The sequence below is a fragment of the Porites lutea genome, chromosome 1, assembly GCF_958299795.1.
Source record: "Porites lutea chromosome 1, jaPorLute2.1, whole genome shotgun sequence".
Taxonomy (NCBI): Eukaryota; Metazoa; Cnidaria; class Anthozoa; order Scleractinia; family Poritidae; genus Porites; species Porites lutea.
In genome coordinates, this window is record NC_133201.1 from 23,145,863 (window position 1) to 23,173,797 (window position 27,935).

The 27,935-nt window shown below is 37.9% G+C and overlaps 1 protein-coding gene and 1 long non-coding RNA gene across 2 annotated transcripts in view; one reads left to right on the forward strand and one right to left on the reverse strand.

Moving 5' to 3' along the window:
- The window catches only part of LOC140936392 (uncharacterized), a 529,859-nt gene that overhangs the window by 152,856 nt on the left and 349,068 nt on the right, over positions 1–27,935 (reverse strand). The window lies entirely within an intron of this gene.
- LOC140940994 (uncharacterized) overlaps positions 27,332–27,935 on the forward strand; it is a 4,699-nt gene continuing 4,095 nt past the window's right edge. Inside the window, exon 1 of the long non-coding RNA XR_012166404.1 lies at positions 27,332–27,386. This is a non-coding gene — a long non-coding RNA (uncharacterized lncRNA). The remainder of the gene's footprint in view (positions 27,387–27,935) is intronic.

A 27,935-nucleotide genomic window follows, 5' to 3' on the forward strand; every position in this document is an offset into this window, starting at 1 on the left:
AAAGTAAACTTGTCGAACGCAAAAAAATTCAACCTGATTTTTTTTCCAGGCCTAATTAATCTTACGGTGATCAAGAGCCATTATGGCTCTTAAATGTGATCGAAGATGATTGCTATTTTTTGGGTGTACATATGAGGTTATCAACTCGATGAAAGATTTTGTTCACTCTTGGGCTGTTCGCAAATTATTTTTCTCTAAAATCACTTAGCCTTTCCCTCAAAAATCACATGAATGTGCTATGTGCTCTAAAGTTCACTGAATTGTGGAATACAAGTTTATTGTTTGATTTAAATTATAAATATATAATGGGAGCCTCGCTTTTAGCCCTGGCTAAGTCTATATATTACGCAGAGCCCAACTTTTCTTTTTTATTTACGAAGAAATTGACGATACAGATCCGACAGATTGCGAGGAGTCGTCACAGGAACTTGAAAAAGACGTGTGAGCATGGTCAAGGGGGATTTCAAATTTTGGCGCGCGGGGCTTTGTCTTCGTGGAGTGGAGCATTTTGGCGGGCTTTCCGGAAAGCTGCTTTCTAAAGATAATTTCTCCCCTTTCAATTCTTGGGGAGTTTCTTCTTCATCACTTTTAGAATCTCTGTCTGTACTAACGCAGCATAAATCCTGAGCGGGCCTGTTATCGATGTCCGATTCTTTCAAAACATGCTTGTAGATGGTCCGCTTCAGCGACAAGAAGGCTTCTGATCGAAGAAATTCCGATTCTGACGGGTTCCTAAGGACTAAATTACAGGCAACTACTGCAAATGTACTTCCAACATAAACTTGATCAGAAGATTTTTGCCCATTTAGCTTGAACCACTGGCTTGAAACAGGGCAGCCATTTTCATTGTGCAGATCAGCAAAATTAACACGAAGAAATTCATCGGGAAATAGCTGAAAGAAAGAACCCTCGCTGAATTTTCTCGGCTGCTTAGCACACAAACGATCATTCAATGCGTACCATGTCTTTTCTTGATCTAACGATCGAGAGAAAACGCGAAATAACATGGTAGTTACGAGGATCACCACAAGAAGGGCATCGTGAAAGCTTGCTTCCGCAAGTGACTCGATCTTCCTGAGAGTAAGCTTATACGAATTCATATCTGGCGCCAATTCAAGTTTTTACCAAGAAAAGCCTGATCCAATTTATCTCTGCAACAAATTACCTAAATAAGTCTGCTTCTTCTTCTCCACAGCATCAACAAGGAATTGACAGATCCGGATTAATCACAGGCAGCCCAAGCGCACTATGTTTGGGTTCTGGCTTCAGAGGTCATTTGGTCGGAATATACTAGAATTATTAGTGTATTATCTGATGCCAAATAAATGCAAAAATCTTAAAGATATGAAGTCTTCTTGTTTGTCTATCTGTACTAGTAGCCTTTAAGATATAACAAAGGTCGACATTTCTTGCACTATTACATGTGATTCGGGCCCTCGTTGTTCGAATTTTATCACATGTCAGTTCGAATCTACAACGCTAAGAAAAAAAAACATGATCACGCGAAATATTGATTCAAAAAGCTCCCTTACCTTTAGTTCACAGCCACTCTGTGTCCTACGGCCGGTTTAAACGCCGTTTAGTCGACTTTCTTTCCATCGAGTACTGAACACTACGCAGAGGAGCTGGATCTACAGTTGTGGATAAACTTCTATAACCCAGTAGCTGTCACCGATGGTAAAGAAGTCGAAGCTAAGAAGGTAAAGCAGGCAATCTACAAAGCCCGCCAGCAGGTGATACAATCAACGGTATCTGAGGAGAGATGGCAAGGAAAGCTTATCAAGAACAGATGGGACGACGAGGAAGTTAAACTAAACTCTTTATGGAAGAATGCCCCAACGCATACCATCGCTGAAGTACAAGAGCTTTACCAACAGCTGTTACCTACCAAGGTTTACTACAACCGAAAAACAAAATCACAGGTCACTGATGAAAAATGCCGCCTATGAGGGGATTCCCTGGAGAATGTGCAGCACATTCTATCTGGCTGTAGTGCACTGGCACAGACTAAGTTCCTACAGAGACATAACAATGCTTTCAAGATCGTATTCTTTGAAGTCCTCAGATCTTTAGATCTCATTACTAAAGTGAGCCGTGGTTCTCACAAGTTACACCCAAGCCGCTGTATGAGAATGAGCATGCGACCGCCTTCTGGGACGTCCCATTATTCCCTGACAGAACTCAAGTAAAAGCTAATAGAATCGACGCCACGGTTAGTGACAAGACCAGTAAGCAAGTCAGAGGGATTGAAATGAGTTGTCAGTGGCTGGAAAATAGAGTCTAAAGATTTCGAGAAGACAACGAAGTACAGTCAACTGAAACTAGAGCTGACGAACCGATATTCTGAGTACAAGGTCAATCAGTGTAACATCATTATGGATGTCCTTGGGGGCTGTTCGAAAGAGGTTGAGTATTATATAAAAGAGCTTGTAGGAGACAAGTGTGAATCAATTATGCGCCAAATGCAAAAGGCAATCCTGTCTAGTTCATTACACATTGTGAAAGGTTTGAACCCAGGAGTCATTTCAAAAGTAGGTTGAGTTTGATCGTCCGGGTGAACGTAGTCCTGAATAGGACTGTTGTTGTTGACAGTGACTGACGTTTCGACAACCTGTGCGGTATAGTCATCTTCAGAGTCAAAGTGAGTTGCATCACGTCAGTTGATGGTATTATACTCTGGTTATTGATCTCATTGGTCAATTACGTCGCGATGTTATTGGTCGTCTGTCAGTTAAGCCGTGATGTTATTGGCTATGAAGACTCGTAATCAGTAATTGCTGCGTTTCGATCCGTCTGTTGTCACAGTTGAACAGTCGTCTATAGTTAGTCTGTCAAATTGTCATTCTCTCGTAGTTAGTTTTGTTTGATCTCTTCAATAAGTCGTTTGTACGGCGCTGGTAACTGTTGGCTACGATTCAGTGGCGTTTGTTCCAAGTTAGTAAACCAGCTTTCTAAAGTAAGACGTTGATAGTAGTCTGTAGAATACGTTATACATGTCGCAGAGTCCCAGTCAATTTCATGTTTCGTCTTTAAATGGTGCTCAGCAATGTGATTGTTGACGTCACCATTCGTGTTCGGTCAGTCGCGTGCTTAGGTTTCTGCCGGTTTCACCAATGTAAGAAGCCTTCCAGTCGCAGCATTTGATCTTGTATACTGCTCCCCGTCTGTTTACTAGAATTAGAATTAGATATCTAAAGGAATTTTGAACACCTATTTTAACAGATACTTAATATTGTACATTATCGAAATTCTATATCTTAGACGCTCCCATAACTGAATGGACAGCTATATGAACGATGGTTTTTAACTTATAAACATTTGTATTTTGTAATTAAGACGTCCATAAAGCTTGTAGGATTTTATTTATTTATTTATTTTTTGACCCTTTTTTTTTTTTTTGCAAATTATTGTGTAATTGTTACCACAAATTCTAGTCGATGCTGCGGCTGGTTACGGTTTGCCGCCCAGCCAAAGGTTTTATTTTTTACTCTGGGCATGCAGACGTTTGTACTGCCATAATAATAATAATAATAATAATAATAATAATAATAATAATAATAATAAAATAAGACAATATGCTGGCTTTAAGTAGACAACGCAATGGTTTCTCTAACCGTCTCCACTTATGTCCAGGATTGAACGCAGCCGTAAAACTTTAATTGCTGGCAAATTGTTTTCGCAGCTTTGCCAAAAATGATTTAAAGGACACTTCAGTCAGAAATGTATGGGAGAAAAAGCAAATTTAGTAAGAATAACAAATTCAACAAGGATTACATGCTGTAGCAAAATGGCTTATAGGTGTTTTGTAATCTCTGCAGAACCCTTATACTTCCGTTTATGACTATTACTTATACCATTATCAATCGTAATAAAGATCGACTTTTCGAAATATCAGCCAGTCTACATTTACTAAGTTCTTCCAAATACCCCTTGCTTTTGTAAAAATTTGCGACATTAGTTTTGCAAGATAGGAAAACAAAATTCAGTTCCAGTTCCAATACACGACTCAACATCATTGCTACGCTATACTTTTACACTAAACACTTAACGAACAGTACCTGACATTACCTTTATAAATTAAAAAAATGTTACATGAGTTGAAATAATTGTGGCGATAGCTTTGGTGCCATCAAAGGCAAAAGACTATCCCATTTTGTGTTTTGTGAAATTGGAGATTGCTTGTTTGTTTGTTTTTGCAATGATACGTTAGAATTGGTAAGATGTTTTTGCCTTTTGTAAGTCGAGAGGAATGATTTACTTAATTTCGAACGACAACTAATAAATTTACTCCCACGAGAATAAATTCATTAAATTCTTGAGTACTGTCATCATTATCTGAGCAAAACTGGCCAAATAAAATATCTTTAACATCGAAGTTGGTAAACATTTTAGTGAAAACTCTTTTTTTTTTGGTCTAAAGAAGGATACTTAGCTTACTCCAGAAAGTGTTGACTTTTTTGCAATGAAATAGGAAATGTTCTAATGTGCTTTAGTATTTTAAGGTCTTCTAGCGCAGGGTCAATAATGGATCCATAAGTAACTAATATCAGTTCATGTCTGAACTGCCACTTTTTTCGCTAACAGGCATGTGTGGTTATATCGTTATATCGTTCCTAAATGGGGAAAACAATTTATGAATTTCTGACCTTAAAAAGCGCACGCCAAGCGTGAAACAAAAAGGCCCTTTCGCAGTTTTTGTTTCACAAGAAAAAGACAAGCGCGCCTACCGTTTATACCGTTTGACAATACGCCATACCTCATACCGTTATTTAATTATAGGGAAGAAAATGCAACCAGTCCAATCGCTTAAGTGTCAACTTTTCTACGTTCTCCAAATACCTCCCCCACTGACCCCTAGAAAAGACAACACCGGAGAAACAATCGCAACTTGTGTCTAGATTGCGGGATTGAGTTGTGGTTGCATAAGACAATTCGTTTTACAACGGGATTTAACTGGACCGTTCTTTATACAGAAGTCTGCACTACAGCAACAGGGATCAACGATAGGAACTAAAATAAATAAGGATGAGATTCTTTTCACAGATCCTTCTTGTAATGGAATACGCAGTTAAAATAATTAACCTTATTCTTAATTATTATTATTTATCTATTGGTAAAGTACGACAAAAAATACAACAACGGAAAGTAAAAAGAAGGCACAGTTCGACTATTTAATTGAGTACGTAATGGAGCAAAGAACGAACTTTGATTGCATAACTTAAACAGTTATATCTGTCTATATAACAATTATTCACCGAAGTGGAGGTGGCTAGTATTGGATATTTACTGAGGCCGCGAAGCGGCGAGGTAAATATCCACTACTCGCCACCGACACTGAGGTGAATAATTGTTTTAGTATATACTAAAACAGTGAGATAATTGAGCACAAAAATGATGAATTTTAACTCACTTACTGTTGCCAACGATTACAATTTTGGCGCGCCATTACCGAACCGCCGCGGTCGTCGCTTTTTCTTAGCGACAAATAAGACTTTCGAAGGCGTTCGTTTGGCTCTTGCGGGGAAGTTTCTTCAAAAGGAGTTGTGAATTCTTTTTGTATTTAAAATAATTCTGTAAAAAAGATTATTAAATTTAGTTTTAAGCTTATTTATGAACAAGTCAACTAAATAAAGTAACGCAAGACTTAAGCTTAATTTGCATTTGTAAACAAAAAACGTTTTCACCGGTTTTATCGATAAATTCAAGTAAAAAAGACAAAGCTTTACCTGTTAAACCTTCCAAACCGAACTTCGTCACCTTCTTCATGTATTTCGGAAATAGCTTGCTTGATTAGTTGTGAAATTTCTTAGTTTATCACGGCAGCAAGGCGGGAAGGCATTTTGCTCGCAACCTACGTGAGTTTGGAGGTGAATCAGTGAATAGTGCAGGATATTCACTGATTGAGTAGCCAATCAGAGCGCGCGAAAAACACTATCCACCGTTTTAGTATATACTAAATACAGATATACGAATTTTTAAACATTTTTCAGTATTTGTCCGTCAGGGGAAAGGGAACTAAGAAGAGCTATATTGAGAGCTATCAGCAAGAAAATTCCTTTTTTGATGTCCCCTGCTTTTTCTCTGGTTATAGATGTTGTATTAACCAGGCGTAAAAAATGTGCAAAAATTAGGCAATGTCTCCTTTATTTTGGTTTTAGTTGCCAAATATAAAATCGTGATATCAGGAGACAGTAGTTAAATTGAAGCGAGTATTCTGTAGAATGAGATTCCGGCCTCAAGCCCAATACCGTAATAATCAATAAGCTGTATTTGCCGTTTATCGGAAGAGTGTATTGTAGCCAATCAGTAACGCTTTTTCAAAAGAGGATATAACATGGCCTGACCACAAAGGATGCTTTAGCGTCTCTGAGGAATTGTTGTAGAGGGTACAGTTCTCTTTTTTCTTTTCGTCCTATTTTAAGTAAGAAATCATTGGTTGGTATCAGCTTCTACTGTAAAAGTTTAAAGTGAAAATCCGATCAGCATGGTGCCTTTTGTGCACTGTCGTGCCATAAGATAGGCGGGTTCCCTCTTAAAGGGTTCTTCTTGGTCTGAATAGTTACAGTCTTGAAGCCATTGTTGTTGGCTTTTACATGTTAAACTTTTGGCACTGATCCGTTTTTTTTGGTAAATTAATTGACCCGGCCTTTCTCCTTTAAAATGTTTTTCACTCAGTGTTACAAAGTAATAGTCTCTCTCAGGAGTGTCGGTTATTTTTTTCGCAAAGGGATTTAACAGCTGATAATACACCGTAAAAGCTGAGAGGGTGTACTCTTAAGTCATGTTTGGAATCAAAATCTTTAAGAGTCAGAAAATTGTTGATCCCTGGTTGAAGGTGTTTAACTTTGGAAATATCTATTTCAAACCACTCTTTAAAAAAATCGGTTTATTATCCATCCTTATTAGAGAGTTGAACCATGATACCTGTTCTTGATCCACAAGGTTTGTTTCGGCCCACTATTCCAATATTTCTTTAAGAAAAGGGCCCGTGACCCTTCTTAGTGTCAAAAACATTGAGATTGCAACGGCTATTCCAGTTCTAAATCGAAGAGAAGTTTCCATTCTCCGTTGTTAGTCGTGCATGTCCAAACACTTTTTCACTCAAGATATGTTGTTTTAAGAGATATGTTGAAAGAGCAGAGATCAATCATCTTTAGGCCTCCATACTCAGATTCATTGATCACAACTGTTGTCTTTTATTTTGTCACCTTTTCCCTTCCATAGGAAGTGGTAGAACATCTGATTTTTTTGTTTTATAGCTTTATGATTTGAGTGTAATGGCGAGAGCAAGTAAAACCAGTTGTGATGCGGAAAAGAATGCGAGTTGGAATAATCACGATAAACAATGAAAAGTCGCGAATACATTTTTAAGCGACGTCGTGACCGCTCAAACCGTCGTGGTATCTTCAACTCCCTGAGTTGAGTAATTGACGGGCGGCGGGAAAAATACTTCCGGTCACCGTACCAGATCCTTCCATAGTCCTTGCTTAAGGTCCGTATTGCTCAGAAAGATACTTTTCTACTGAGGGTACGGTGACCGGAAGTAATTTTTATAAAAAAAAAAAGAAAAAACACGCATTCGTGCAATCTTAGGGACTCAATAACGATTTGTATACATTTTAGAGCTCGAAATGCAAACGAAATTCAAACAACTTACCTTATTGAATTGTGGAAATCATCCAAAAGAGGAAAATTCCAAACCATCTCCCCGGTAACTTTCCGCCATTTTGAAATACGAGCCAACATTTCAGCATTCTGGGATTTCTGTCCAACCTCCTCTTGTAATCAAATATGATTCTTTGTCACCTTGTTGTTGCTGCTGTTTTGATTTAAATAAAGGACTACTTAATGCAGGCTTTGTTTCGTTCCAAGACTGTTTGAGCTTATTTTCCCTTAAATTACAGAACCCCTCCATCAAACGTCGTAAGGTTCTTCTCTAAAGTTAGTAAATATTTGTGAATTTCTTTGCAATGGCCAGTCTAAGTTCATTGTTTAAAACAATAATAACCTTGACTGAAAGAAGAGCAACGGCTCTTGGTAAATCTATATATTATTTTTAAATCTGCTGTTGATGCCCAATAACATCATAAGTTTTTAAAGATTTCAAACAACAGAGGCTATTCTCAGGATGCTTGACTGCTTGATTGCCAACCTATGACCAAAATCTCCAGGTGTCGTAGTTCTTAAATCTCTTCTGCCACCGTTTATCCAGGAAAACAAAAGCTGAGGTATTGAAAATATAAACATTTGCTTTTTTGGATTGTCCCGGGCATTGTTCTATTAAGGCTTGCTCTCTAGCGTCACGAAAGTGAAAAATTGAAGACTAGGTCCAGTCTTTCAAGACTGTTAGCTTTGAAATGCCTAAGCCCAAGCGAGCAAAAATAAACACTGATAAAGAATAAAGCAACAGGACAGCCTTTCGAGAAGGTCAGCACAGAGTATGACAGGACACTGAATTATAGTCGTCCAGTGCTACAAATTAAATCAGTGATCCCAAAACAACCTCAGAATGGTTGCTTCTATAACTAATGTAACAAACAACTTATGTGGCAGTGATTTTTTGTATACATCAGTAGCCCAAAAGAATTAATCAAGCAGACTACACTTTATTTCTCCAAATGCCGCGTTCTTTAATGAAAATTCTAAGAAATACATTTTGCATAATCAGAGAGCATTGCCACTTCCAGCACTGTGAAATTTATTGCAAATTCCATTGCCTCCTTTTTTTGGTCAAAGATTGTAACCAAGGATCAATAACACCCTATTCTTGTCTTAAAATGGTTTTTGTTCAGATTTTGTCAATTTAGACAAGCCTGTATCAGGCAAAAGTGTAATAACTAGACCCAAGGGCAATAAAGGTCCCATCCGTGATAACATTTGAACCCAAGCGTAATGTAAGCACTATTTATACCCAAGATTAATGAAAATATCATCTGATATACTTTGCTTTCATCTGAAGTAATCCAACATTTGAACTATGAGACATGCTCTTAACAGTCTACATCAATGGGCCGATGAAACCATTAATTTTGGATGACTCACCAAGGTTATTGAACATGAGAAATGGCCAGCTCCAAGACTCTTTCATTAGCTCTTGGTTTTTGTTTTGGCAGTCAATGGAGGATGGGAAATTTAAATACATTTGTAGGTGTTGGTTTTGGTATGGTGACGTGATTTGATAACTTGTATCAGCTCTTATTGGTCATAATTTGTTGTTGCCATAACTGGTTTGAGTGAAGAGCTAATTTACCAATAGGGTCTTAATTAAATTTGGGTTCAATTGTTTTTTTCTGATGGAATATATTACGCTTGGCACCAGTTATTACACTTATGCAATCAGCAAACGTCCAATTCTACCTTAGTATTTAAGCTGTGGAAGGGAAGTTGTACGGGAAGTTTTAATAATCCTCTGGTCGATTTGGCGGATATGTTTGAGGACGAAGTCCGGACGGCTCTGTCTCTCCCTCTGGATGAGCCACTGGGAAAATAAAACGCTTCAGGGTGTTTTTAGTAACTCTACGTCTAATTAAATGGATTATTTAGATACAATGTTCAGAAATGAACTTTTCGTAACTGACTTTATTTGCGATATTTACAGGAACTAGCTCTTGATACATTTCTTTCTAACTGCATATTCAACTGCTTTTACCGCGTTATGAGCGCAGAATGTTCCTCTGAAACTTGTCGCCTTTCTAATCACACTGGCTTCATCTCTCTAATGAAACTTCTTTTTACAGGTACCTAGAAAACAACAACATTACACAGCTTCCGCTCGGAATATTTTCAAACGTCCCTGAGTTACAGATATTGTAAGTTCCAATTTTTTGTTGTTGTTGCTAATGATCAAGGCTAAATCACTACACATGTGTGAAAAATAAAAAAAAAACTAGAGCGAAAGCAAACTAATAATTAGAATATTTCGTTTGAATTGCAAGAAGATCACCAGTGATTTACTTAATTAGTTCTTACGTAATCCAGGTACAAAAAAGATTTGGTGGTCTCACCAATGTAACTTTCAAGGTATTGTTTGGCTATTTAAAATCCTCTCTGATAGGACTACGTAAACAACTAAGTAACGTCACCGTGCCTCATTATAAAAAGACATTGTATATAAGGTGGCCCGAACCTATTTATATTCGCGTTGGTTATGTTTTTGAAAGGCATTTTTCAACAGGAAAGATTTGACCGATTTCTATGATATTTGGCATCCTTGATTAAGAATGGTCGAACTTTAAGAAACTGTTTTTTTTAAATTTATTTTTGTAACAAAAACGTTTGAGATATCAGCATATGTTTAAAATCACATTTTTACAAAAAATGTTGATAACTGCGAAACTCTAAGACAGATCTTTCTCTAACTTCAGCAAATTAGCCTCAGAGCTCTCTTGTTTTATATCTGCAAGTTTAAAGTCAATCGTGACCGTAGAATTAGCTGCACAAATAGCTTGTCAAATTTAACCTTAAAAGGCAACGCCAACACATTTGTCAAAGTTGACTCTCAAATAGAGTAAAACTGCCGACGGACTATTTCCTATCTGCAAGGGTATTCTTGCCCAAAGCCTTAATTGCAAAAAACTGGGTAGTCAGAAACCTACAGCGAATACAGTTGGCATTGCAAGAAGAATTAGGCCACCTTTAGACGTCATCATCAGCAATGAAAAAAGCTGATACTCTTGCCTTATAACTGTTATGAATTTCGAGTTTTTAATGTCATTTCCAGACCTCTTGTCAATTTTGTATTAATAATCTGTTACAGTCACTCTACATCACTTTTAAAAATTCATGTTGACTAGCATACAAAACGTCAAGTTGATACAAAATTTATACCAATGCAAAATTAAAGTTCACAGTTTTTATCACCGGGTGTTTGTGCCTTATTTAAGAAGAAGAGGCGTTTGTAGAGGAATATTGAGAATCTTGAAGAGACGAATGCACTCGCTGAGTTGATTTGGATGGCATCGGGATTAAGTAGATATGGCTTTTGCGATAAGCTCTTAATCTAACTACATACGACACGTCTTAATCGGTTTTTTTGACAGTTACTTACGGGACCGCACCCACAATCCAGATCTTAGTAATCTGTGCGGAACATTTGCTAATTCTTTAAGGGCACACAGTGCTGTTTGGAACAGTTTGCAAATAGAGTTTCGTGTTCAATATATTAATTTTATGGTCGTATAACGAGTTTTCTAATCACCCCGATGAACACTAAGAAATATTTTGACAAACTGTGTTCATAAGAAGCATTACAACTTTTGTCCCGAACTTGAAAACAGCAAGGCCGGAAAAAAAAGCCTTGCGTCTACCCCCTTTTTGTTCATTTTTTTGCCTTTACGCTTCGCCAGTTTTTTCCTTGTTAATCCTAGGGACACGGGAAGGCCCAAGCTCCTCAATGAACTCCCCAAAATAGCAAACTGGTACTTATCAACGTCGTCGATAATAGGGGGGAGAATACTTCGGATAGTGTGCCCTTCTAGCATTTTGGCCACTTGACAAGTGAGGCAAATGGGTGTCCTCCTCTACTTCCTTGAGAGATTTATGTGTGGAGAATGAATGTACGTTAGCAGTCTTAAGATGGATGGAAAAACTTGTATGTTGCAGTTACAACTTAGGCAAGCCCGAATGCAAACAGTTTTAGTGTGACATTCGAAATCAGGGCATTATTCTTTTTTTTTTCCAATTTAAGTTAAAACCTTCAATTAGATTAAAAACATCGGTTTGAATTGATTCATCCGATTTCCCGCCAAGAAGAGACAGGCTGCTTATGAAAGCATTGGTAGTCATGCAATTTTTCGTAGAAGAACTTTTAGGGCTGTAGTTCGCGGACTGTAAGAAAAGCAAAAACTGGTTGTTTTCAGAGGTATAAAACGAAAAAAACAACAGACAACAGAAAGGTGGCCTTTTAATGGTGACTTAAAGTTTAATGATTTACTGAGATTTTTTTGAACTCTGCAGTAACTGGCCCTGTGAGAAAGGGTGGCTGCCTCAATTACTATAGCATTTCTTTCAGTCTTTCTCACTTTTATCATAGACCTTGTCACGGTTTTTTCGACGCCATCTTGACGAGTAGGCAAACGCGTGAGAAATTACAGTGTTTGTATGAGAATCTGATGTCGAATAATTTCCGTAAAACGGCTGTTCTGAACAAAATATCAATTGTAAAGTAAAGCTACAAAGCAAAGGATTGTCCTAAAAAAAATTGGGGGGAGTACCTGTGGAAATTTTTCCAGAGGCTTTCTTTAGATTTTCCATATATTTGTCTGTAATTTTCTCCGGACTTTCTTACAGACAAATGTATAGAAAATTTAAAAAGTGGTTCTAGGTCTTCTAGTGCGTGTAACACCCTCAAATTTTTTCAGGAGAATCCTTAGGAGTGAAGCTTTAGTTTACAAATCATATTTTTTTCAGAACAGCCGTTATAATGAAATTATTCGACATTAGATTCTCATACAATCACTGTAATTTCTCACGCGCTTGCCTACTCGTCAAGATGGCGTCGAAAACCGTGACAAGGTCTATTATCGACACAATATATTCGAGTTGAATCATTCTTGTCTACAGTATGTTAAGGATGAATTATTTTTGCAGGTTTTTGTCGAATAACAAAATTGAAAGGCTTCCATCTGGCTTATTATCAAATCTCTCTAAGATGGAAATTTTGTAAGTATATTTTTTAGTTGTTTACGGGTCATGACCAAAACACTAGGCGAGTACTACGAAAAGTGTAGACATAGTACCATGCATACGGTAACTATAGCGAGCTTAAGCAATGAGAACATTGACGTCCCGACTGCAACGAATAACAATCAAACGTTGCAGTTTTCGCTTGATGGGACGCTTCTTTATTAATACAACTAATTTGAAAGCTCTTGATGTTTTGTGTGGGGTGATGTTATTGAGTCTGTCCATTTAAAGCGTACGCGTGCGGAGACCAAATTCCGATTATTATTTTTGGCGTGTGAGACGTTATAGTTTTCGATGGTTATGACAAATATAAATACTAAATGCGCTCATAGTACATTTAGTGATATGAGTTGACCAGGCGGGGGGGGGGGGGGGGGAAGTTTGTCGTCAAGTCATGTTTTTTCAACTTCTTTCAACAAAATTAAAGCTTGTACAAATCAGGCACAAAAAAAACAATTCTCGCGGTTTTCACCTGACTGCTAAATCTTGGTTAAATCCAACATGGCGACCAAGATGGTGACCATGTGGCGTTGCGGTTCTCCAGCAGCGCCACCACCCATAAACTTATACCTCATCTTGTAGAAAAGATCGAAGGCTTTCCACTGAAGGCAAAATCGTTTTGAAATACTGCAACATATCAAAAACTCTAGGGAGGGGTTCCATCTTCCTCCTTGGACCACGGTATGGCTTTGCGTGTACATGTACGTCCGAGTGTTTAACTTACAGTAGACTACAAAAGGGCATTCATATGCATTCATATGCTATATATCACTACAGTTGAATGGACGGACTCTACAAAATCAGGGACTACAATTAGTTATCATCTCTATTTATAGCCACAGAAGTTGTCACTGTCTTTCCACAATACATTGCGGTTCAAAGTAGAGTATCAAGATTTCCGTGAAGTCTATTTGTCTATATCGGCTCAGACTCCTGATCAAGTCACATCAAGTCAGTTGTCGACGGGCGAAAATATGCTTTCAGAAGTTTATTACATACATACTAAGGTATACTCACGGAAAAGCTCCGTCGTAAGTTTTCATACGCACATGAGTTCTGGCTAATCAGAATCGCGAATGAGGTTCTTTTTACGTACGAAAAAAAAAATGATCCGTCCCATCAAATCCCACAGAGGTGTGTGTGTTTGGCGCCAAAATTCAACGCGAAAGTTCATACTGCGAGACTAAAGGAGAATGAATTTTTGCCTTAGAAAACTTGGAAAAAATTGTCGAAAATTCGGGTGCATTGGTTTCGTATATTTCAAATTCAATGAGGAAAATTATATAGAGTCAACAAAATGTCGGGGTGAGTTCGGGCAACTCGCTCGCTACACGACGAGGTACCAGGAATCTGATTTACATCTTGGCCTTTATTCTTCTTATTCTTCTTACAACTTCTGCTTACTCTACTTCTACTCTACTTCTCCTACATCTACCCTTCCAGTTCAAGTATAGTAGCGGTTTTAATAGCCAAAGCTGGACATATTTGGGTTAGCTGACCGGAAGAGTTTCTATTGTATTTCTTATCGCTAACAGTGCAACAGGTTTTCTATTGTCAGGGAATAGATCAGCCTACGCACAGCTGCAGCTGATAAGTACCAAAGAACGAAGGTCAGCTCTAACACTACAAACACGACCACCTGTAACATTCTTAAGATGGCAATAAGTAAATTCGCGAGCTAAGCATAACCTCAAGTACAAGTAAAAACAAAAGATCAAAACAGGAAAGCAGTACGTGGACAAAAACAAGACTTAATGAAACAAAAACTAAACTTAAAAGATAAGATAGATCCCGTCTTAAAATAACTTTCAAAATACTTCACAACGAAAACAACAGCAGAAGTGGAAAACAAAACGAGACGTCAAGCTTAAGTTGTATTCTATATCGAAACTACGGTTTCTGTCTATGTTCCAAACAAATTACAATTTTTGAAAATCGTAAACAGACTGGGTAACAATCCTTAAGTCCCTTGAAAATATCTCAGGATCCCTTCTAACACATGCAACAGCCCAGACAGTAGCAAAAATCATAATAATTGCGTTTGGAGGAAGGAATCACATATACTGATGGTAATACAAAATCCAGGCACTATAGGCAAAAGGTTAAAGAAGGGAAGTGAAGTCGCGCCGTTTGCACGCTTTAATCTTCCGAACGAACAACTTTATTGAATCTAACCGTTCTACAACTGAAACGAAGCGATTGTATGCGATTTGAAACAGACCAAAGCGGTACTAAAAAACAAAAATTAAAAAACTACAAGGTGAAGATAAAATAACTACGAAACTGAGCGATAGAAATACGGCAAACTGAAGAAAAAGCAAATAAAAGAAGCAAAATAATTGCAAGACAATAGCAAGATTAGATGAATAAGTAGGACGAGCAAAGAGACCAAAAAGAATTAAACTCTAAAATGGACCAAAAGATATGAGAATCACAACGAACAATTGATGCAAAAATCACAAGCGAAGCTCAATTTATTATACGCAAAGAAAAAACCTAACACGAAGAAAAAAGATACACGAAGAATGAACGACTAATGAACTAAACAGCACTAAAGGGGCGAACATGAAAAAAACTAAAATCGCGGCGAACACACAAAAGTTATAGAAGAAACGCGTAGCATTCATGACGCGTACATCCTATGTAACCTATAAAAATGAGCTAGGAACTAACTACATTAAACATCAATGAACTATTCAAGCAATAAATTCCTGAAGCAATAAATGTCACAAAGGCCTAAGTGCCTCGAACAGGCTTGTCTCCGACTGTTTTCCTGAAAGCTGGAAAGAGGCCGTGGTCATACCACTGTTAAAGAAACCGGGACTTGAATCTCTCTTCAAGAACTTGCGTCCTGTAAGCAACTTAGCTTATATTTCCAAGCTCACTGGGCGCTCAGTATTTAATCAGATATACGACCACCTTGTCCGGTCCGGTCCGTATCCGCTATTACAATCTGCATATCGCCGATATCACAGTACGGAGACAGCGTTGGTCAAACTTACTAATGATATTCTATTGAATATGAGCTCGCAGCGTGTTACACTACTTGTCCTCTTAGATTTAAGCGCTGCTTTTGACACCGTGGACCACGCGATTTTGCTAAAACGCCTGACCACTGATTTTGGTATAGGCCGGAAGGCTTTAGAGTGGTTCTCGTCGTATTTGTCTGAACGCAGCCGGCGTGTTTTGTTTGAGGGGACTACATCTGATAGCTATGATCTGCGTTTTGGTGTCCCACAAGGCAGCTTTCTCGGCCTGCTTCTGTTTGCGGTTTACGCCTCCAAGCTTTTTAAGATAGTACAAGACCACCCGCCGAATGTGCTTTGCTTCGCTGACGACAGGCAACTTTACTTGTCTTTCGATCCTAACAGTCCTACGGGTCAAATCGATGGCATTGGAAGCCATGGAGCGATGCATTAGTGATTTACGTAAATGGATGTACCGGGACAAGCTAAAGATCAACGATGATAAGACTGAATTTCTTGTTATCGGATCGAGACAACAGTTGCTGAAAATTCATCACTTTTCTGTCCTTGTTGGCACCATTCAATGATATTAAGCCTGTTAAAGTAGCGCGTAACCTCTGCGCCTGGTTCGACTCGCATTTTTCTATGTCGACCCATATTTCTACGTCTTGTAGTGCGGCATTTTTCTGGTTACATAATATCAAGAGAATAAGCCAATTTCTGCCTAGGGGTAAATTAGAAATGGTGTTGCATGTCTTCGTTACAAGTAGAATTGATTATTGTAATGGACTTCTCTATAAATTACCGGACTATGAAATAGCTAAGTTGCAAAGAGTACAGAACGCTGCAGCTAGGCTGCTTATGTCATGTAAAAAGTATGACCATGCATATTACGCCCATTTTGATAAATTTACACTGGTTACCAGTAAGATATAGAATTAATTTTAAAATTTTATTACTTACTTTCAAAGCCGTCTATGGCATGGCACCTAGTTACATCATTGATTTAATTCATACTAAGATTAATTCGCGCTATTTGCTGCTCTCCAATGAAGGTGTTTTATTAAAGCATCCGTCATGGAAAATGAAAAAGTCATTTGGTGACAGATCCTTCAGTGTGGCTGCGCCCACTTTATGGAACGCTCTTCCTGTTAGCCTCCGCAGCATCAAATATATTTCTACTTTTAAGTCTAATCTTAAAACTTATCTTTTTAAATTAGCTTTTAATATCTGTTAGATATTACATATATTTGCATATTTCTAATATTTGTATAGTTTTTAAGTTATTTATTGTTGTATTGCGCTTTTGATCACCTAGTATGTTAAAAAGCGCACTATAAATGAATAAATTATTATTATTATTATTATTATTATTATTATTATTAAATGTCCAGTTCGATAGAACATCACAAAAGCTCAATGAAAGTCGCGAGAAGTCTCTTAAACAGTTCTGAGAAGTAAACGAATCACTTTCAATGTCCAACTGATTCCAACAATCACAACTTGGTGATAGGTTGCCCTAAAGAGTTTAGGTCAGATTCCAAGAAGGTTCCCTCCGAAGAGTAGAGGTCTTTATTTTGACCTTAACGTGGCGTACAAAACCATTCCTATCTGAAAAAAAAGTCTGTGATTCGCCCAATCACCCATATACTCCTCGGCGTTGATACATTTCTGCGAATTGCGTATTCTTGGGTACCGTCCTCCCACTGAGGCTCAAGTGATGATAGGAAATCCGGCCCCTCTACCCAAAGGCCGTTGCGGATGAACGTGTTTTCTGTAATTCCTGGTGAAGCTTCATCAGCGGGATTGGACTTGCTGTCATTATGTACTTCCAATGAGATGGGTTAGATTCTTCTCTTACGGCAATACGGTTGGCAACATAGGTGTGAAAACACTTCGACTCATTCGCAATGTAGCGTATCACTGTCATACTGTCAGTTCAAAATGTGAATCTATCGATCGATAACCCCAACTTCTTCGTCAAGATCTTGTTTTGTCAAACTGACACAGTAGTAGCCTAGGGATGGTTGTTTTCTTTAAAGAAAGGAGCCAGGCAGGACTTGCCAATGAAAAATAAAAGGTAAACCTGACCTAGCTTATCCACCAGGGAAAGGTCCGATACAGCGCCAGCGTCACAGAAATGATGGATCTGACATGAACCGTTATCTGAAGACTCGACAGGCTTAACACATCTTTCAATGGCAACTTGGGATATCTTCAGTAAATCATAGAGCCACGCTCTCCAGCAGGTCAGGTGGAAATCTGGGATTTCATCCTCCAATCATAAGCCTTTTCTGCACAAGTCCTGTAGGATAAGTTGTTATGGAAGAATGAAAGGAGCTGTCATTCCCGGAAGATCATATAAGGAATGACTATCGAAAAGTATGCGATGCCTTTTACATGGTACATCTTTAATAAACACCTTAAAACCAAACTTGTCAGTCTCCATGAACCATGATACACCTAAGTCCTCTCTTCTAGTTCCTTTCGGGTGTGGAGTCTAAAATCAGGCGATCGTTGCTGACCCCTTTCGTCAAGTTAACGTCTGCTGTACTCATTAAGTTACGAAGATCACAATAAATCGTGCTTAATTGATTCATTACTGGAAGGCAGAGATTTCAAGCTGTCGTCTACAAAGAGATTCTTCAGAGCAGTAGAAACGACTTCAGGCGAAAACTCGTGCTGGTGATCTTCAGCATTTTCACGCATGGCAAGATTGACTCAACATGGGGACAAAACTGCACCAAAAAGAGGTACAGTTATTCGGTACTCTTCCGAACCCTTATCGAGATCACAACCGGGCGGCACCAGAGAAACAGCATGAAGTCACGATCCTCCACAGGGACACGAACCTGGTGAAATATAGATTGCACATCTATCATTACAGCCACTGGGTCTTGTCAGAAATGACAACAACAACAACGAGCTTTATTTGCATGACCATACAAACACATACAGTATTGTAAAAGCTATGTTTAGGGATCAAAATTACAACACAGGGTAATTACGTTACTTTGATAATAATTTGCCACGAACATCAAAACAAGCTGAAATATATTTTATGAATTGTATATTGATAAAGTAATTGGAAGAGTTCATCAGTTCATTATTCAAACCCGTTTATAGGTAACTGGGTAATATTTGGAATCAGAGTCTTGACTTTATAGTAAAATTTATTCCTAATCATAGAGTATGTAGGATTGAAAAAGAAAGTTAACTTCGTCTTCTATTAAATTGCATCCGCGAAAAGGGCAATGCCTATTATCCTTCGTAGTTTGATTGTATCTGCCTATTTCTATCATTAGTTTGTGACTGCTTATTCGTAGTTTTACTAAAGCCCTTTTCCCAGCTGTTCCTCTTGTTAAGTCTAAGTAACTAGAGGAGGTATGATCGGTTTTAAAAGATCTATAAAATTCAGGTTTTGAGAATGTTGAAGGGTGTTTTGCCAATATGAGATATATTCCTGTTTCATTGAACTTACATAGCTTTTTACCATAGCTATATCTAATAAATCAGGGTTAAAGTCAGGAAGCTTAAAGTATTCTGACATATTCATTAAATGAGAGTGAAGTTATTTTTGCCATTACAGTGTAAGTCAAATGACATTAAAACTTCTTGTTTGACGAGAGATTCCTTATCTTTAGACTGTATATACAAAATGTATTTATTTAAAGGAAAACGGCCAAGCTCTGCTCTACAAGTTATATTAGAAGCTTTGTTGTTTACCTCCAAGTATCGTTTACAAAATTGAAGGTGTGCCTTCTCGATTTGTGAGCCGTCCCAGGTCTTAAAGTTTGGTTTGGCATACACACCCCAACCAAACTGTACATTGGTCAAATTAGTGCTCTGGAGTAATTCGCTGTTCAAAGACACCCCTTGGAACTGGGCGGAACAGTAAACAACGACCTTTATCTTCTCAGTTTTCTTGGTGTGATACACGCAATGATGTAGACTTTCAAAAAAGTCCTTCGTCGGATTTCAAATGCCGCGGGACGAAGGTCGCTCGTAAGTGTAAAAGTTGACCCTCGTTCAACTTCTCGTTAAGCTCAACACTTTTTATCCTGCCTGTATTTTATATTTACGTGATTAAAATTTACGTGCGTTAACGTGTGTAGCCAAAAACCCGTCAGTGGAAATAGTAAGTAAGTAAGTAAGTAAGTAAGTAAGTAAGTAATAACTTTATTTGACGAGGGTAAAGACATTGATTACTGGTCACCCAGTAGTTTTCATAATGGCCCTCCTTGAGAGAAAAAAGAATCCCAATTTTACGATTTTAAGGATAAACTACCAAAATTATCGATAAATCAGGGTAGGGCATATTTTCAGTGTACAATTATACACAGGTAGTGGCTTTCATGCTTAGATAAGCCTGAATACTGATATGTCTGCAAATTTATAGAAGAAACGGATCGAGCGGATGGTAGTTTTCAGTAGTTTTACACCCGGTTTTATAGAATATAGTCTTTGAAAGGTCGTAAACCGACTTTTCATATATTTTACGGTTTGGTTTTGTGGGAGTCTTATTTTTCGTAATTACGAAAAGTAAGCGGGGTCTTTGTTTTCGAAACTACGAAAACTAAGACTCATAAATTTACCGCTAAATTAGACAGAAAAACTCCGTGGAATGATAGGACAGAAGATAATTTGACAGATTAGACCTACATCGGTTATAATCTGACTTCATACTTCGACGAATTCGATTTTAGGGGATCTCAGGTTTCGTAATCTCGAAAATTAAGACGGGTCTTAGGTCTTAGGTCTAGTTTTCTAGGGTCCGTTTTCGTAACACCCCCACAGTAAAGAGATAAACTGGCGTCATTGGGTCGCTGAAAGTTCGGAACATTCTCTCGCTAGTATTTTGCACGTTCATGTTTCCCTAATTGCATAAATATACTACTGACACCCACGGAAGTGAGTTGTGATGCAACGAAAATAGCTACTAATGCTATTCCAATTCAAAATCTTAACTGGCCTTCCGTCTACAGGTTTCGATGAGAACGATCACCAAAACGAAACATTTGGAAAGAGTGCCTTCTATACGCGGAAATTTTTGGAACGCAGGTTTCTTCTTGTCGCGTGGACAGAAACGTAGACGTAACACTTTTCAAACACTGTAAAAAAACATCTAATTTCCAGAAAGAGAGGGAGAATTTAAGAAACATTCAAGGCCAGTCAGTTTAAAAAACATCCATTAAAAAAGAAACAAAACAAATCAAACAAATACGTGTGGACGAGCAAAAACAATTAAAAAGCGATTCGAGCGGACGCTATATGGATACGTAAGGACGGTGCTTTGAAGCTTAAACTATTTTAAGAGCGTCCTTTGATTCCTATTTATGCCCAGAAATGTTCACAACGTACCTCAGAATAAGTAAAGTATTATTAACTTCCATAGGACTTCTCGTTTGACCAAATTTCTTGCGTTTAGGTAGGCCTTTAGGTGGATCGGGGTTGAGGGACACTTCATGATGTCTATCTTAAGGTGGCTGAATTCAGTTTCTCTAGAATTGTTTTATCCCTTTGCCGTTCATATTAACTTGCTTATCATAACGAGAATTTTTTCAGCCAATAAGCTTTTAAACAAAAACATGTGAGGGCAAGCTGAGAAAAATGGCCAGCAGTTGTCTGTAGAGATTTATTCTGTTTTCGTCCCTTGGCATATCACGCGATCTTAGCGCGTGCACAAGTGTTGAGCATGCGCACTTTGCGCGAGCAATGTGATAAATGTGATAGTGCTTGTTCTGTTGTTTCATAGGAAATTTAAACAAGCAACAATATCTCAAAATCTACTCATTAAAAGTTGACGACCTTTGCCAAAAATCTTGTTCATATCGCCTTTCAGGCAATGGAAGCCTCAAAATAAATTTTTAAAAAGTAGTTTTGTGACACAATCAAGTTTCTCGTAAAATGTATTTTCCTAAAAAAATCAAAAACTGTTTGTTACAATTAATTTGGTTAAGCTCTTTAAAAAAATGAGGCTTAGTTATTGTAATCTGTGTGCAAATTCATTAGGAAATCTATTGACTGTATTTTGCGTTAACCTAATAAATTTAAAATTTTAAGCTTGTTTTCAATCATCCGTCGAAAGACATCTCACCTTAAACCTAACAAATGTCATGCCTTATAAACATAATTATTTTTCCTGTGCCAGATTTGAGCTTTATACCTGCAGCAAGACTTAAATAACATCCCAATGAAAAATGATCCACAACCTAATTTCAAACTGTGCCCAGCCACCTTAAGTTGATCTCATCACAGTGCATTTCTGGACATACGTCTCGATTCGAAGAAGAAACATTTCAAAATGTGCTTTAAGTGACGAAGGATTTGATGCGGCTGGTCTTTTGGTGTGCAATCGTACTTAAGCCATTAAATCAAGTTAAATTTGATAAAATATTGAACAAATGACACACGTGTAAGTTCTATTATATTTTTGTTTCAGATTTCTTGGCAAAAACCGAATCAAGGAAATCGCTGAAATGGCCTTCGAGAATATGAAAAGTCTTAAAACAATGTATGTAAGAATTAGATCATGAGCATCAGTCATCTTGTTGGCGCCTTTCTAGTGTGCATATCTGTTTTTAATTTACTCATTACTTAACTTGTCATTAATCAAGTAAAAACTAACTTTTCCTTCTTTCTTAGTTTGCTTCAAAAAAACAACTTAACGAGAATCCCTGATGAAATATTCAAGAATCAAAACAAACTGAAATTTATGTATGTATTAACTGGCCATTGTTAGTAACTAAAAAAAATAGTTAATTAGTTGAGTTTTTAGAGTGCTGCTATCGCTTAAGGTAAGAACTACTTATATAGAGATATCCAAGGGCCTAAAAGCAAATCTTCCGTTTATATACTTATAATTAAGACAGTCGATGAACGTGCTTTAGACCAATAAACTTTAAAGCATTACAAATATCTCAGGATGAATGGATACACGTTATTCCAGAGTGGTGGCAATATCACTTTTCTTTTATACTCATGTTAACCCAGTAATGGCCATTTGACCAAAACCTGCCGTACGAGACTACATACACTGCTTTGAAACACATTGCAACTTTCTCAGTCTCTTGAACATTGCCTTAACTGTCAGTTTCGAGCATTGAGTAGAATGTCCTTCGAATTGGAATATCCAATAAACACAAAAAAGTCAGCTTTCTTGCAAACTATCCCCTTTTCAATTTGTACAAGAACAAAAATGACCGTTTTTAACCTGATAAAAAAACGACAAAATACGCGTCTTTTTTGCCTTGAGGTAGTTTTACAGAAATTATCGTTGCAAACCCAAATTCGACATCCACAGTAAAATTCAGTCCTTGTTGTAGCTTAAACGTTACTTTTTTTGTTCTTATTCGTTTGCCGGGCCGAGCTGCAGCAGCCTGCCCTTGCCTCGATTTTCAAAATCACGACTGCATTGCATGCTGTATATACAGCCACTCTAACCTGCCATGTTGTGATTTTAATCACATTTTACTTCCTTTTTAGAATAAGGTTCTTTTTCACGTATTAAAGCATTACATAAATTGTTTCGACTGATATCAAGAATTGTGCGACAACTATATGGGCGAATATTTTATTTATCTACTAGGACATTTGCACAAAGGCAGCTGAAAAAGACATGAGGACACTTCGTTTTTTTATTAAGTATTCAGTGGCGGATCCAGACCTTCAGATGGGGGGGGGGGGGGGGGTCTGTCATCCAGACCCTGAGATAAGGGGGGGGGGGGGGGCCCGGACTCAAAATTTTTTTCGACAATTCGGGCTTCATTTTGGTCTAAAAATAAGGGGGTGGGGGCCGGGCCCCTCTGGGCCCCTCCCCTGGATCCGCAACTGGTATTAGTCACCAAACTGCCCCCTCCCAGATCCAATACAAAAATTCTTGACATAGCGCTAGCGCGGGGACTTAGGACAAAAATAAAAAAAAACCGCACTAAATCATATAACATATAGATTTAGCCTGAGATTAAGGCGACGCACAAGTTAATGCATTGATAACAATTGATTACTGCAAAGAAATAACCAAACTATACTCGCGGATCACTTTGGTAGGCTTGAAAAACATTCTTGATGGAACTAATTTTTCTAATTTACTATTGTCATTATTGGTCAGCCCCTAAATTTCATTTTATGTTATGAAAGTCGTTTTAAATACGCGACGCTTCTCATCGGAGGCTAATTTACGCGTTATATACGATTTATCGGTTAAGTGCCTGTCGGGGCCTACATAACACTTCTTTTTACTATCCAAAATATAATCGTGTCGACAAATCGTAGCGTGTAATCCACTTTTTACCTTAATGTCACATCTGACACTAACCATTACTACCAGGCACGGTTTGTTTTGCGTCCAGGCCTTCATTTTTCCTTACTAATAACTGCAATCCTCTTATTTTCTCAAACATCACCTGATAACACAAATCCCACGGTGCTGTGTCTTCACAGATAAACTACAAACTCAAACATGGCAACATCTTTAGATCAAACTCGAAAAAGGCGCATTCAAGAAAAACAATAGACCATTTTACGTTTGTGGCCTTAGTACCCTAGCCTTCGAGTGGATGTGAGGCTGAGGTTGACCTTGTTTTGATACAAGCCTCATTTGCTTTGTTATGGAAATTGCCCTTGAAAAATACTAGTTAGCATAAGAACAGGCAGGTTTGTATCGAAACAAGGTCACATCCAGCCTCGCTTCCATCCATAACTGTAAAATGGACTATTACAAAATGCACCCCGATTTGAGATGGATTTTCTGTTGAAGTTTGCCATGTGCTCATTCGATTTTATTGTTTTTAAGGATTAACCTCTTAGTTTTTGAATAACTATTTTCATGAAAAAACTTCTCTGTCTATTGTTTTGAGCTTGTTCCTTCATAACATTAGCTCAAAACACGATCGCGAGACTGCAGCATCACTTCTGCGAAGACGTCGGCAAATTGTAAAGGATTTTTACTTTCATTTTCAGTTTTTGGACACTTTTCGATACGAAGCTAAAGCAGTTTGTTTTCAAATTGTCATGTCAATGACGTCCATGTTTTCATTAGTCGCAATTCGGCCGGATTGAAAAAGCACTTTTTACCTTGAAAATGACTTTGGACGTAAAAAAGTAGATTTCTTCCGTATTCAATTTCACAGAACATTTCGCTTGTTTCACTTTGTGATAGCTTTGATACCTTGACAGCTTCGACAGCTTTTGTGTTAGCCACCCTATTAAGCCATTTGGCCCATTCTAAAAAGGATTGTTATTGGCTAGTTTAAGAGCGTTTTATGAAAATGAACACTTGTTCGCTTCGAAAATAAAGTTTGTTTCGGAAATTAGAAAGTAATGCGTTATCATAAAAAACAAAGAAACCTTGACTGTGCTCTGTTCTGTTAATCAAGAAGTAGGGGGAATCTCGACAACGTCTCGTGTTTCCACCTACACCTCTTTCGTGCTCTAGCCGCTTCCTGCGTGCTTTACAACAGAACAGAGCACAGTCGAGACTTTTTTATTTGTTAGATTGAAAAGTGCGTTTAGCTCGTTATTTCACGTATTACATTTACTTGTTTTCTTTTCCCTTACTAATAATTATGTCCGTTTAGTTACGGTGCTCACTTTGTGGGTGGTTCCCCCAAAAGGCTAGGGTGCACTGTCCGTATTGGAATTACCGAAACCAATTTCGGAAATGCGCACACTTTAGGTATCCCAACGATAACCAGTTAATAACCCTGGCTTTTATATCAGAAGATAATGCCTGTGGCTTATAGACTATCAGAGACGGTCCGAAAAATAAATAATTGGCAAAGAAAGAAAGCTTTAAGGGCAAATGTGAAATATTGAGGATTATCTCTTAACCAAGGGTCAAGATCCTCCAAACAACCAGCAAGACAAGGTTTATCTATTTTAAAAGCCTTCGATTTTTTACACCCATTTTGAGCATTTAAACATGTTGGAAGAAAAACAGAGTCGAAAGTCGCGGGTATGGGTTTCGACGTCGCGTTGGGAAAAATGATTTTCCGCAAAACTCAAGTTAGAGTTCGAGGTAACCGAGTAAAAATGACTAAAAGGTGGGGTCATATCGAAAGGAAAAGGGACATAGTTTGAGTTATAAAGGGGGATTTCGTCGGATCTATCCGAGTTCGAGTTATACGTATAAATACGAGTTATTCGTAATCTGCACGTGAAGCACATTTTTTGGTACAATTCTCTGCCGTTTTTATGCATGACTACAACGTGAAACTTCCAGAAACTTTCTAATTACATGTTTTATGGAGGAAATGTCGCGTGTGTTCCTTTTTGCTTTGTTTTTCACTGTTGCTTATTTTCACCTTGGTGACCGCTAGCATTTCTCATTTTCTCACTGCCTCCAATAAAATTTTCATGTTTTTCTTCCAACAAAATTGGCTTCCTTCAGGTTTATCTCTCGCTCTAGCTCTTGCTCTGTTATCAGCATCAAGGTATACATTAAAATTTAGTCGAAAGAAAGACTGGGGGGGGGGGGGGGGACTCAGATTCGTTGCTGTTTTTTTTCTCTTCCTAAAAGTCAGGGTGGCCATGCAGTTTACCACAGAAACGCGCGAGTACTTGACGTGAAATTTTATCCCTTTCTTACATGAAGAGGTGGACGTACGTGCGGACGATTTTCTCAGAAATAAAATTTCTTGGATGCATAGATAACAAAATTTTCTTACTGAAGGTGCTCCGCTTCGCGCACCTCAAGCGCGAGGGTGAAGCTGATAATAATAATAATATTAACAATAGTAATAATAATAGTAATTATAGCAATAATAATAATAACAAATAATTATAACAATAATAAATCAGAAGAAGACCTGTGTAGAACTGTGTCTATTGTTTTAAGCGCAAATTCAGGCACCTTCTCGCCAGTATTTGTGAAGAGTCTTCTTTTTACATCTGCCGTGATGGGATATATCCGTTGAAGATTAAACGATTGGAGAGTTAGAGTTCCGTGTTTCTATTAGATCAGGGGCCGTGGCGAATTCGAAACTGGACTATTCATCCAATGTGTGATGCTACCGGTAATAATAGGATAAGGTTCTGAAATATTTCGCGTGTTGACAGCGATTAAGCAATGTAAATGATAGTTTCAGAGCATATGTAATTATGGTCCCACTTAATTATCATCTTCATATTATAAGTTAGGAACGAATAACGCTAAGCCTGAGAATATTGCATATGGGCTAACACAACTTTCTGTGTAGTCAGGACTTGAAATAAAGATACTCAAACTAGCACTACTGAGGAGATGGTGGCTGAATAGTAAACATTTATTCGCCATAACAGTTGGAGTTTTTTGGTTGTAACTTCAAACTTATGGAATAAATCACCCTTCCTTTCAAAATAAGTTATAGTTTCCCTTCTGACACCCTGACGGCTCCTGTTCATTGTCAATTACGAGGGGATGTGTTTTTTTTACAAGGCAAACAATGAAACATTATTGAACAAGTTTCTTTTTCTTACAATTTCTCCGATATCGATCAAATTCAAAGGATGTGAATATTTCCCCCCATTTGAATCAAGTTATGTCTAAAGATTCGCGGAGAATTTTGCTCGCCAAGCAAATAGAAGTTTAAACCTAAGAAACGTAGTAATTTAGGTTAAGGGTTATTTTTGCTCGCCCGTGTCATATCACTTTTTTTGTCGACTTGTTTCTTTCTTGTTTTTCAGAATGCTTTCAGATAATCCCGTGGAGACAATTGGATCACATGCATTCACAATTCAAAGAAATGACCTTGTAATGTAAGCAGTTAATACACTAAAGTAAAAGCTATGTCTTACTATCCACTTCTTCTACTGGATTCTGTTTTTTAATATTTGATTTCTGAAATAAGTCCCCATTTTCTGACGTTATCCATAGAGGGTCCCGACGGTGTAAAATGGGAACTGGGATTCGCCTTTTTATATACTGGGAAAATGGGATTTGCTGCACTGGGGCTGGGATTTAACCACTGGGAAAGGCATAAACCATTTCTAAAAGGGAAATGGGATTTCTATCCTTTCACGATCTTCGACTTTATTATATGACACAATTGCTCAAGTGTGCCTATTTTTTTTGAAGTAAAAGAAATAATATGTACGCGTAGACCTCAGTAGACACATAGGATCATGTCAGTTTTTTCGCATTCGCATCCAATGCCTCGCCGCCACCCAATTAACTGTTGTGGCTTTTCCCCAGGGTCTTTTTGTTTTCTCAGGTCACCATATTGAATATTGCCAATAAATAGGTAACAAATAAGGAAAATAATCTAAGAAACAGGACTAAGGAAAAAATGCGGAGAGTGAATTAAC